Source organism: Schistocerca americana, chromosome X, assembly GCF_021461395.2.
Source record: "Schistocerca americana isolate TAMUIC-IGC-003095 chromosome X, iqSchAmer2.1, whole genome shotgun sequence".
NCBI classification, from domain to species: Eukaryota; Metazoa; Arthropoda; class Insecta; order Orthoptera; family Acrididae; genus Schistocerca; species Schistocerca americana.
In genome coordinates, this window is record NC_060130.1 from 342,817,946 (window position 1) to 342,831,794 (window position 13,849).

The 13,849-nt window shown below is 43.7% G+C and overlaps 1 pseudogene; it reads right to left on the reverse strand.

The window, feature by feature from the left end:
• Nucleotides 1-12,821: 12,821 nt before the first annotated feature.
• LOC124557224 lies at nt 12,822-12,939 on the reverse strand (annotated as a pseudogene).
• Nucleotides 12,940-13,849: the final 910 nt, after the last annotated feature.

Sequence of the window (13,849 nt, forward strand, 5' to 3'; positions counted from 1 at the left end):
GTATTTGAACATTATGAAGTACCTTGAAGAAAACGATTTATTGACACTTAGTGAGCACGGATTCTGAAAATATCGTTCTTGCGGAACACAACTAGCTCTTTATACTCATGAAGTAATGAGTGCTATAAACAGGCGATGTCAAATTAATTCCATATTTTTAGATTTCCAGAAAGCCTTAGACAAGTTCCTGACAAGCGTCTTCTAACCAAACTGCGTGCCTATGGAGTATCGCATCAGTTGTGGGACTGGATTCGTGATTTCTTGTCACAAAGGTCACAGTTCGTAGTAATAGACGGAAAGCCATCGAATAAAACAGAAATAATATCCGGCGTTCCCCAAGGAAGTGTTATAGGATCTCTATTGTTCCTGATCTATATTAACGACATGGGAGACAATCTGAGTAGCCCTCTTAGATTGTTTGCAGCTGATATTGTCATTTACCCTCTTGTAAAGTCATCAGATGACCAAAACGGCCGGCCGCGGTGGCCGTGCGGTTCTGGCGCTGCAGCCTGGAACCGCGGGACTGCTACGGTCGCAGGTTCGAATCCTGCCTCGGGCATGGGTGTGTGTGATGTTCTTAGGTTAGTTAGGTTTAAGTAGTTTTAAGTTCTAGGGGACTTATGACCTAAGATGTTGAGTCCCATAGTGCTCAGAGCCATTTGAACCATTTTTGACCAAAACGAATTGCTAAATGATTTAGATAAGATATCTGTATAGTGCAGAAAGTGGCAATTGACCCTGAATAAAGAAAAGTGTGAAGTTATTCACATGAGTACTAAAAGAAATCAGCTAAATTTCGATTACGCGATAAGTCACACAAATCTGAAGGCTGTAAATTCAGCTAAATACTTAGGGATTACAATTACAAATACCCTAAATTGGAACGATCCCATTAGAGCCAACCAATGACTGCCATTCATTGTCAGAACACTTACAAGGTGCAACAGGTCTACTAAAGAGACTGCTTACACCACGCTTGTCCACCCTATTCTGGAGTATTGCTGTGCGGTGTGGGATCCGCATCAGATGGGACTGACGGATGACATCGAAAAAGTAAAAGAAGGGCAGCTCGTTTTGTATTATCGCGAAGTAGGGAAGATAGTGCCACAGACATGATACATGAATTGAAGTGGCAATCATTAAAACAAAGGCGTGGGCTCTTATCATGAAATTTCAGTCACCAGTTTTTTCCTCCGATTGCGAAAACATTCGGTTGGCACTCACCTACATAGGGAAAAATGGTGATCGCGATAAAATAAGAGAAATCGGGGCTCGCACATAAAAATTTAAGTGCTCGTTTTTCCCGCGCGCCGTTAGAGAGTGGAACGGTAGAGAGACAACTTGAAGGTTGTTCACTGAACCCTCTGCCAGGCACTTTATTGTGAAAAGCAGAGTAATCACGTAGATGTAGATACGGTATTAATGTGGGTTTGCCATTCTTCAAATCTATCTTCTATGATTGAATGGGCCTTCCCAGTGTAATTATTCATCGTCTAGACGGCTTGCTGGGCACAGCAGTGTATCAAATTACGAGGGGCGCCCTATATTTAATATATTCTTGGACGACACTGTTAAGAGAGCGTAAACGGAAAGTTAAACAGGGTGTTACATTAATAACAGGACACAATCACATAAATACTCTGCTCTTTACCGATGACGAAATAATTTTTAAGGAGATGGGAAATGATGAAAACAACGCCACTAATAAATAAAATAGGTTTCAAATTATATGAGGCACAATACACGCACTACTGGGTGACAAGACAAGGAAAGATAGAAAGTAAAAATTATATAAAGTAATTAGTACCCCTATTTTAATATATGAAATCCTGAACATAAACCAAGATAGACAAAAGGAGAATACAATCGGTGAAAATGAAAAATGCAGTTTTCAAGGAAAGTTAAAGGACGTACCCCCAGACTTGAAGCACAAAGTACTACTGTAAGAGAACAACGTAATATGTACTGTAGAAGAGAGGCAAATGAGCAAGTTTGCATAAAATGGAAACAGAATGGGGGAAGCAAATTGGCTGAAAAGACGACTGCCTTACTTTTAATTTGCACCCCTCTGGATATTACAAAAATGGTTCAAATGGCTCTAAGCACTTTGGAACTTAACATAACATCTGCGGTCATTAGTCCCCTAGACATAGAATTACTTAAACATAACGAACCTAAGGACATCACACACATCCGTGTCCGAGGCACGATTCGAACCTGCAACCGTAGCAGCCTCGTGGTTCCGGACCGAAGCGCCTAGAACCGCTCGACCACAGCGACCGGCTGGATATTACAGCCGTGAGAGTTAACGCGCCGCTTTCGGGAAACGGGGTGACAAGCCTGGCATGAATGTAACCAGCCTCAAGGAACAACGACGAAGGCTGGTGAGTCGGCCAGCGTGGATGTGATTTTTGGGCGATTTCCCACGTCCCTCTAGGTAAACAGCTACCTCGTATTCACGTCCAGCCTCCGAGACGCGATGCGCAAACAGTTAGAAAACGTTCTCACACTTGCACAAGAAATTTACTCTAGGCACAAGCAAATGTAGTTTACAGGTGTCGTCCTGCGGAAGACATAAGACCATAAATGTTTTCACTTTAAAACTCATAATCATCATCATTTCTAATTTGCTATTAGTTTAGCTTATGTTTCATAAAAAGTCTGGTCTGACATTTCTCAGTCGAAACACACTATTGTTAACAATTCTTCTTTCTGTTACGGTGTCCGATGACGTAGTCTAAGGCTCGGCACTGTTAGATGAAGCTATATCCATATCTGACAGCATATCGACATAAATTAAAGCCAATTCTTCCTCTGCCTGCGCTCCGATTATTTCGAATCCGTAGCTGCACGTGGCCTCCATCCTAGCTGTTTACATTTCTCTTTACATTATGAGGCTTGAACTTCCTATGCAGGTAAGCTTCGTTACCATTTCGAAAGGATGTCAAGGAAGCAACTTTTATCAAATTGTGCCGTTCACTTACAAAACTGTGAAATTCTTTGGCAGTATTATATTTACGCTTATAGGGTAAGAACTGTTCCAAGACGATGTAATGGGAGATCCAGACATTGTAAGTTGAATTATGTTCACAGAAACAAAAAAAAAACAAAAAATGGAATCTCTTGGAGTATCAGTAAAATTTGTTTGGAAGTGCTCAACCTGTAGTTTAATGTGGCAAATGAAAATTCTGCCAGACCGCAGTTAGAACCTAGATTTCTTGTGTCTTGGCTAGCTAAAATGATTGACGTGAGTGCGCACGATACTTGTTCGTTCCTAGCCAACCAGAAATTTTCATTTTCACTTTCATTTGTCATCCAAACCAGATAACATAGAGCAAAGACATAGTTATCACATTCAGGCGATACACAGTGATCACCTGTCTTCCAGTGGCAAGAGCACTATTATGTGTCACGTCGCTTTGCCCACACCGCAAAGCAGCTGCACGTGCCGGGGTGATATTAGACACGACCACTTAGTGATGGAGGCTGCTGATTTAAACAAGTTGGACAAAAGGGCAGATCGCATCCTGGAGAAAAATCACCACTCCAAAAAATACTGGATCTCATCGGAAGGGCCTGCGAGGAAGAAATAGTTACAATCAAAAACTAGCTACACAAGAGAATGTCCATATCCAAGAGGTGGTATAATCCAAGGCTTGAATGTTCTGAATGAATACGTAACACTGTGTAAGAAAAAGACAACGCTTCATCTATACATATGCTTTGTGAACCAATGAAGTCTATGGCAGAGAGTGCTTTCTATCAGACCAAACATATTATAGCTTCTTTCCGTTCAATTGACGGATGGCCAATACGGTATGTTGCGCCGCGCGTCTGATGTGTGATGTCGTAATTTTACTCCCTACTACTGGCGGCTGGTAATCCATGGCTCTAAATGACCACTGTCAAATGCCTGAGGGTGGAAGATTGATCTTCCGTAACAGGTCGTTTTTAATAAAGGAAAGTGTGATACAGGCGGGTATGACAGGAATTAATAAGTGCCACTCACAGGTCACGAGTGGATAAGCTGTTGCTTGATCGTCTCGTAATCGTTGAAATTTGACTACATAGCGCGCTGGTGCTTCTTTATAGACAGCTTTAGGTTCCAATACGGAGGAACAAGCTTACGTGGTAGATTTTTTTTTAAATTACTTGATCAACACGAAAGATTCACATACACTGATAGAGATTCAAACTACAACTTAGGAAGGATAGCAAATAAAGAAATTTTACTCATTGTCCGTACACATGTACAAGGAATAATACATGATTAAATTTGTAGTTGAGTTGGGTAATACAGGGTGCGAAATTTATTGCACGGGACTGCCATCACTGGCAGCATCCAAGGCTGTAACCTGCGTGGGCATCTAGTGGAACTGAGCTATGACATCAGTTAAGAGTACGTCATTCCATGCTGCTTAAACTCCATGAATCGTAGTGGCGGGAAAATGGTAATGTGCCAGTCTCTCGGAAACCCATAGCGTGATGTTTTCGGTTGGTAAAACGTCTTGAGAATGTCTTGGTCAAGGGAATAGTCGGACATCCTCTTATTCTTTTCGAGAAACTCAATTGAGAAAGCCGGCCGGAGTGGCCGAGCGGTTCTAGGCGCTTCAGTCGCAGGTTCGAATCCTGCCTCGGGCACGGATGTGTGTGATGTCCTTAGGTTGGTTAGCTTTAAGTAGTTCTAAGTTCTAGGGGGCTGATGACCTCAGATGTAAAATCCCATAGTGCTCAGAGCCATTTGAACAATATTTTCAATTGAGAAAATTTAGGGAATTGGCATTTGAAGATGACTGTCAAACGAGTCTACTGCTGCCAACATACGTTGTGCTTAAGGACCACGAAGATAAGATACAAGAAATTACGGATCATACGGAGGCATATACACTCCTGGAAATTGAAATAAGAACACCGTGAATTCATTGTCCCAGGAAGGGGAAACTTTATTGACACATTCCTGGGGTCAGATACATCACATGATCACACTGACAGAACCACAGGCACATAGACACAGGCAACAGAGCATGCACAATGTCGGCACTAGTACAGTGTATATCCACCTTTCGCAGCAATGCAGGCTGCTATTCTCCCATGGAGACGATCGTAGAGATGCTGGATGTAGTCCTGTGGAACGCCTTGCCATGCCATTTCCACCTGGCGCCTCAGTTGGACCAGCGTTCGTGCTGGACGTGCAGACCGCGTGAGACGACGCTTCATCCAGTCCCAAACATGCTCAATGGGGGACAGATCCGGAGATCTTGCTGGCCAGAGTAGTTGACTTACACCTTCTAGAGCACGTTGGGTGGCACGGGATACATGCGGACGTGGATTGTCCTGTTGGAACAGCAAGTTCCCTTGCCGGTCTAGGAATGGTAGAACGATGGGTTCGATGACGGTTTGGATGTACCGTGGACTATTCAGTGTCCCCTCGACGATCACCAGTGGTGTACGGCCAGTGTAGGAGATCGCTCCCCACACCATGATGCCGGGTGTTGGCCCTGTGTGCCTCGGTCGTATGCAGTCCTGATTGTGGCGCTCACCTGCACGGCGCCAAACACGCATACGACCATCATTGGCACCAAGGCAGAAGCGACTCTCATCGCTGAAGACGACACGTCTCCATTCGTCCCTCCATTCACGCCTGTCGCGACACCACTGGAGGCGGGCTGCACGATGTTGGGGCGTGAGCGGAAGACGGCCTAACGGTGTGCGGGGCCGTAGCCCAGCTTCATGGAGACGGTTGCGAATGGTCCTCGCCGATACCCCAGGAGCAACAGTGTCCCTAATTTGCTGGGAAGTGGCGGTGCGGTCCCCTACGGCACTGCGTAGGATCCTACGGTCTTGGCGTGCATCCGTGCGTCGCTGCGGTCCGGTACCAGGTCGACGGGCACGTGCACCTTCCGCCGACCACTGGCGACAACATCGATGTACTGTGGAGACCTCACGCCCCACGTGTTGAGCAATTCGGCGGTACGTCCACCCGGCCTCCCGCATGCCCACTATACGCCCTCGCTCAAAGTCCGTCAACTGCACATACGGTTCACGTCCACGCTGTCGCGGCATGCTACCAGTGTTAAAGACTACGATGGAGCTCCGTATGCCACGGCAAACTGGCTGACACTGACGGCGGCGGTGCACAAATGCTGCGCAGCTAGCGCCATTCGACGGCCAACACCGCGGTTCCTGGTGTGTCCGCTGTGCCGTGCGTGTGATCATTGCTTGTACAGCCCTCTCGCAGTGTCAGGAGTCTGACACACCGGTGTCAATGTGTTCTTTTTTCCATTTCCAGGAGTGTAGATTGTTGTTTATTGCTCGCTCCGTTTGCGAGTTGAACAGGAAAGGAAATGACTAGTAGCGGTACAGGCTACTCTTCGCCACACACTGTACAGTGGCTTGCGGAGAATCGATGTAGATGTGTTCTTGGACTCCTCTCTCTCCCCTTAAGCACAATCAGACTCTTGCTTGAACCAGCTTTACACGCAGCAAAGGCGTCGCGTATGGCTCGTGGCTTAACAAGAAATGAACAATGGCGCGTCTGAGTTTGGTATCTTTCATCCTCAACCGCTCTCCCATATTGAGGAGGGCCTTTCCAAAATTGTCCCATTACCTTCACAATGAATTCACTCTCCAGTGTTTAAACTCTCTCAGGATCTGTATTTCCTCCCCTAACATGTCTGAGTGTACTCTGAGCGTTTTCAGTCATTATGTTGACAAGCGACTCTGTTGTTCTATTATATTCTTCATTACTCTCTTACATTGTCTTCTATAAGTACAGTTACGTCTATCTGGTATATCCTGACCACCACGCACAGTGCCGAACGCCTCGAATACAGTGTGAACACAATCCTGTGTCCGCACCTTATCACCGTCGTTTTAACCGCGGTACAGAATCGATGTGCCAACACGTCAGCAACAAAGTGCACAGCTGTCTTGATGAGAGCGCAGTGGTATTTTTTAATTGTAGTTAGGAGTAATCTATATTAACTGTGTTGATCCTGACAGGTTTATGGAGTAAATTGCATGCCTTTGCTGTAGATGTTTATAACCCACCCACTTTTGGACTGACTGCCAAAACTTCATGTACGCACTTCTAGTATCATTAATGTTGCATTTACTATTTAATGTTGCAAGAGAAGATGTAACCCAACACTTGCCTTCATTCGGCGTCAGTGGCCAGGGGCCGGCCGGTGTGGCCGTGCGGTTCTAGGCGCTTCAGTCTGGAACCGCGCGACCGCTACAGTCGCAGGTTCGAATCCTGCCTCGGGCATGGATGTGTGTGTTGTCTTTAGGTTAGTTAGGTTTAAGTAGTTCTAAGTTCCAGGGGTCTGATGTCCTCAGATGTTAAGTCCCACAGTGCTCAGAGCCATTTGAACCATTTTTTTTAGCTAGGGAGTTATTACAAATAACGATCTTCATTGTTGTTGTTGTGGTCTTCAGTCCTGAGACTGGTTTGATGCAGCTCTCCATGCTACTCTATCCTGTGCAAGCTTCTTCATCTCCCAGTACTTACTGCAACCCACATCCTTCTGAATCTGCTTAGTGTATTCATCTCTTGGTCTCCCTCTACGATTTTTACCCTCCACGCTGCCCTCCAATGCTAAATTTGTGATCCCTTGATGCTTCAGAACATGTCCTACTAACCGGTCCCTTCTTTTTGTCAAGTTGTGCCACAAACTCCTCTTCTCCCCAATCATATTCAGTACCTCCTCATTAGTTATGTGATCTACCCATCTAATCTTCAGCATTCTTCTGTAGCACCACATTTCGAAAGCTTCTATTCTCTTCTTGTCCAAACTATTTACCGTCGATGTTTCACTTCCATACATGGCTACACTCCATACAAATATTTCAGAAATTACTTCCCGACACTTAAATCTATACTCGAAGTGAACAAAATTCTCTTCTTCAGAAACGCTTTCTTTGCCATTGCCAGTCTACATTTTATATCCTCTCTACTTCGACCATCATCAGTTATTTTGCTCCCCAAATAGCAAAACTCCTTTACTACTTTAAGTGTCCCATTTCCTAATCTAATACCCTCAACATCACCCGACTTAATTCGACTACATTCCATTATCCTCGTTTTGCCTTTGTTGATGTTCATCTTATATCCTCCCTTCAAGACACCATCCATTCCGTTCAACTGCTCTTCCAAGTCCTTTGCTGTCTCTGACAGAATTACAATGTCATCGGCGAACCTCAAAGTTTTTATTTCTTCTCCATGGATTTTAATACCTACTCCGAATTTTTCTTTTGTTTCCTTTACTGCTTGCTCAATATACAGATTGAATAACATCAGGGATAGGCTACAACCCTGTCTTACTCCCTTCCCAACCACTGCTTCCCTTTCATGTCCCTCGACTCTTATAACTGCCATCTGGTTCCTGTACAAATTGTAAATAGCCTTTCGCTCCCTGTATTTTACCCCTGCCACCTTTAGAATTTGAAAGAGAGTATTCCAGTCAACATTGTCAAAAGCTTTCTCTAAGTCTACAAATGCTAGAAACGTAGGTTTGCCTTTCCTTAATCTTTCTTCTAAGATAAGTCGTAAGGTCAGTATTGCCTCACGTGTTCCAGTATTTCTACGGAATCCAAACTGATCTTCCCCGAGGTCGGCTTCTACTAGTTTTTCCATTCGTCTGTAAAGAATTTGTGTTAGTATTTTGCAGCTGTGGCTTATTAAACTGATTGTTCGGTAATTCTCACATCTGTCAACACCTGCTTTCTTTGGGATTTGAATTATTATATTCTTCTTGAAGTCTGAGGGTATTTCGCCTGATTCATACATCTTGCTCACCAGATGGTAGAGTTTTGTCAGGACTGTCTCTCCCAAGGCCGTCAGTAGTTCCAGTGGAATGTTGTCTACTCCGGGGGCCTTGTTTCGACTCAGGTCTTTCAGTGCTCTGTCAAACTCTTCACGCAGTATCGTATCTCCCATTTCATATTCATCTACATCCTCTTCCATTTCCATAATATTGTCCTCAAGTACATCGCCCTTGTATAGACCCTCTATATACTCCTTCCACCGTTCTGCTTTCCCTTCTTTGCTTAGAACTGGGTTTCCATCTGAGCTCTTGATGTTCACACAAGTGGTTCTCTTATCTCCAAAGGTCTCTTTTATTTTCCTGTAGGCAGTGTCTATCTTACCCCTAGTGAGATAAGCCTCTACATCCTTACATTTGTCCTCTAGCCATCCCTGCTTAGCCATTTTGCACTTCCTGTCGATCTCATTTTTGAGACGTTTGTATTCCTTTTTGCCTGCATCATTTACTGCATTTTTATATTTTCTCCTTTGATCAATAAAATTCAATATTTCTTCTGTTACCCAAGGATTTCTACTAGCCCTCGTCTTTTTACCTACCTGATCCTCTGCTGCCTTCACTACTTCATCCCTCAAAGCTACCCATTCTTCTTCTACTGTATTTCTTTCCCCCATTCCTGTCAATTGTTCCCTTATGCTCTCCCTGAAACTCTGTACAACTTCTGGTTCTTTCAGTTTATCTAGGTCCCATCTCCTTAAATTCGCGCCTTTTTGCAGTTTCTTCAGTTTTAATCTACAGTTCATAACCAATAGATTGTGGTCAGAGTCCACATCTGCCCCTGGAAATGTCTTACAATTTAAAACCTGGTTCCTAAATCTCTGTCTTACCATCATATAATTTATCTGATACCTTTTAGTATCTCCAGGGTTCTTCCATGTATACAACCTTCTATCATGATTCTTAAACCAAGTGTTTAGCTATGTTTAAGTTGTGCTCTGTGCAAAATTCTACCAGGCGGCTTCCTCTTTCATTTCTTAGCCCCAATCCATATTCACCTACTACGTTTCCTTCTCCCCCTTTTCCTACACTCGAATTCCAGTCACCCATGACTATTAAATTTTCGTCTCCCTTCACTATCTGAATAATTTCTTTTATTTCATCATACATTTCTTCAATTTCTTCGTCATCTGCAGAGCTAGTTGGCATATAAACTTGTACTACTGTAGTAGGTGTGGGCTTCGTATCTATCTTGGCCACAATAATGCGTTCACTATGCTGTTTGTAGTAGCTTACCCGCGTTCCTATTTTCCTATTCATTATTAAACCTACTCCTGCATTACCCCTATTTGACTTTGTGTTTATAACCCTGTAGTCACCTGACCGAATGTCTTGTTCCTCCTGCCACCGAACTTCACTAATTCCCACTATATCTAACTTTAACCTATCCATTTCCCTTTTCAAATTTTCTAACCTACCTGCCCGATTAAGGGATCTGACATTCCACGCTCCGATCCTTAGAACGCCTGTTTTCTTTCTCCTGATAACGACATCCTCTTGAGTAGTCCCCGCCCGGAGATCCGAATGGGGGACTATTTTACCTCCGGAATATTTTACCCAAGAGGACAACATCATCATTTAATCATACAGTAAAGCTGCATGCCCTCGGGAAAAATTACGGCCGTAGTTTCCCCTTGCTTTCAGCCGTTCGCAGTACCAGCACAGCAAGGCCGTTTTGGTTAGTGTTACAAGGCCAGATCAGTCAATCATCCAGACTGTTGCCCTTGCAACTACTGAAAAGGCTGCTGCCCCTCTTCAGGAACCACACGTTTGTCTGGCCTCTCAACAGATACCCCTCCGTTGTGGTTGTACCTACGGTACGGCTATCTGCATCGCTGAGGCACGCAAGCCTCCCCACCAACGGCAAGGTCCATGGTTCATGGTGTGGGGGGGGGGGGGGGGAGGGGGGGGGACGGTCTTCATTACAGCGGAGTTAATAAGGACTTTTATATACAAAAGAATCTCTTAGGTGAATTTTAACTTTGAAATTTTTATTTCGACAATTTCTCGTCACATGCCTTGATTACTAGAAGTTTCGTTCACAAAAACACAACGAACAGTTTTTTCACACCTGAAAGACATTTACGCGTAATTTCTCTGAATAGAACACATACTGTGCAGGCAGTAGAGTTAGTAACCACAATGTGACTAAAGAATGCAGCCTGATCACAGACTACATGCAAACTGGATAGCTCGGCGCGCTTTCATTTTATTTTCCAGAATTTTCTAGAAGCTGTTTGTTCAAATTTGTGATTATCATAACATCTGGCTTTTGTGTTGCAGACAATTTTGGATAAAATTATGTTATCACTGCTTACAAAAATCTTAGAACAACAGTAGTAAAAAATTTCATAGGTCACGCCACAATATTTGATTACATATTGCAGTATTAATATTTTACGAAAAATAAATTCTGAAGAAGTTAGATGTGTTTGTGAAATATAATAATGGTTATCGGGTTTAAGAACAATGAAGTTTTGTTTATTATTACGTGAAATAAATTTGAAAAATAATCATGCCCATGTAGTATTAGTTATGAATAATAAAAAATATAAACCTGATTAAGTTTTTGCAAATGCAAATATTCTATTCTCAGTCTATGTTATTGTAAACCGAAAACTGCAGGATAACTAATTTTCGTATGTATTGCCTGATTATACGAGAAACATGAATCTCATGCCTTATAGCTGAAAATCGGAGTAAATACTAGCGAAAAAGGTGGAGGAATCGCAATCTTCGTTTAACCCAGGAAGCTGCCTTAAATCTTGGTTTGTTATATGTTTTCAGGTGGCGATTAAAGTTTAATTTTTGTTCAGGCAGTGCCCAAGAATCTTTTAACCAAGTTTCTTTTTATGTTATTTCCATTTATTCAGTATAGGCATGACAGTACGGATAACGGTTCACGTTTTGCATAAGGGATCTACACTCAGCCCCTACATATTTGATCTTGTTATGGACGATCTGTCAGAAGGCATTCACTTACTGTGTTGTGCCGTTTGCAAACTATATTGCAAAGCAAAGGTGATCTGGAGTGTTAACTGGAAAACTGGAGTAGTGTATTGGAGGATAGCGGGCTTAAAATCAGCAGAGGGAAGACCGAGTATTTATGTCTGGGAAACGAAGATGATGACCCAGTCATACTGAATGGGCGGAGCAAAAACAAAGAAAAAAAGACAGGTAGTTTCAAATACCTCGGATCAACTGTAAAAGTCAATGGAAATCTTAATTCTGAGATACGTAACAGAGGTGAAAACAGGATGGAAGAATTGGAAAATCATGTCTGGAATCCTTTGTGACAAAAATATAAATATCAAAGTCAAGGGGGAGGCATATAAGGTTGTCGTAAGACATGCATTACTTTCTGGAGCAGAGACATGGCTAACAAGTAAGAACCAGTGCAATAGGCTGATGTTGGGACGGATGTTCTGAGTCACCAGAATGGACCGGATTCCAAACGATAAAATCTGTGAAACCGCGTAACTTAATGAAATGTCGAAAGAAGTACGGGATAGAAGACTCCAGTGGTATAGACATACCATGAAAAGAGCCCAAAATCATGTTGCAATGAGAGTGACTGAGATGGCAGTGTAAGGCTCTAGGTAAAGAGGAAGTGCTGAAAAGAGGTGGTCGGAATGCAGTCGAGAGGGCCAGAGTGAGAAACAACTGACGGGTTACGACACGCAGGACCGGTAAACAAGGAGGAAAATTGGTAGAAACATCGATCCTGCATAAGGCAGAAAAAGACTAAGAAGAAGAAGAAGAAGTAGTTTAGCAGTAGGGTTTCTCCTTGTAACTCCGTCCGAATAGGCCTTGGAAGGCCCAACGGTACCGACCGGCCGCAGAGTAATTCTCAGACCACAGACGTCACTGGATGCGGATATGTAGGGGCATGTGGTCAGCACACCGCTCTCCCGGCCGTATGTCAGTTTACGAGACAGGAGCCGCTACTTCTCAATCAAGTAGGTCCTCAGTTTGCCTCACAAGGGCTGAGTGCACCCCGCTTGCCAACAGCGCTCGGCAGACCGGATGGTCACCCATCCAAGTGCTACCCCAGCCCCACAGCGCTTAACTTCGTCGATCTGACGGGAACCGGTGTTACCACTGCGGCAAGGCTGTTGGCGTTTTTTCTTGTAGCAGTATGTAAGACTGTTGCGTTGTCTTATGTTAGTGCACTTAATAAACGAAGAAAAACTGGTCCCTTCCTGTCAGTGACGTCTCACTGTTGCCGCTACTCGTATCAGGATGTTTAGTTGTTCGTAAGCCAGCCCCCTTATTGGCGTGTCGCCATAAAAGTCGCAGGTCAGTACCACGAATTCAAGTTATAAAAAGAAAATTCTACGAAATCATCTTCCACTACTTTAGTTTCACAGGAACAGTACTCGCTAAAGCTATCAAAAATCTCCAAAACCAAAACAGCACCGGTAATTCCAACTCCTACGTCTGTCATCTGCACGCTATCAGCAGACAGTAGCCTGTTGTTAACCAGGGGAAAAAACGGCGCTTACTGTGTTGAAAAGACGAGGAGAAACGAGAATGGGAACTTTCGTGTTGCTCCTGCTGCACCGAGCAAGTCAGTTTATGTGGGCGGCACAGAGTTCTTGCATCAGAAAAAGCATCAAAGTGTCCGGTCCTTTGTAGGAAGACGCCAGTACTAGGAGAAAGATTAAATTGCTTCCGTCCGAGAAGTCTGTTCCTTTATTAATGCGGACCCTACAGGCGGACACGGATCGACAAACAAAGGAGAGCTTGGCTTTGATTCGGCAGCTGCAGCAGAAAACTAAATTGCATTTTGTCTAGCTGAGTGCGGTGTCTATTCCATCTGGCTGAGAGTTTAGTCACTGTTCAGCACATCAGTGATGGGGGTGCTATAATGTTGCTGAAGTACACTCTGGTTACCCACAGAAGACGTGCTGTCGTCAGAGATCAGGGAATAAATGTCGTTGTAAAAAGTAGAGCCCACAAAATCGTTCGTGTCTTCTATGCACCGAAACAGACTTCTTTGAAATCACTTTAATTTTCATTATATCACT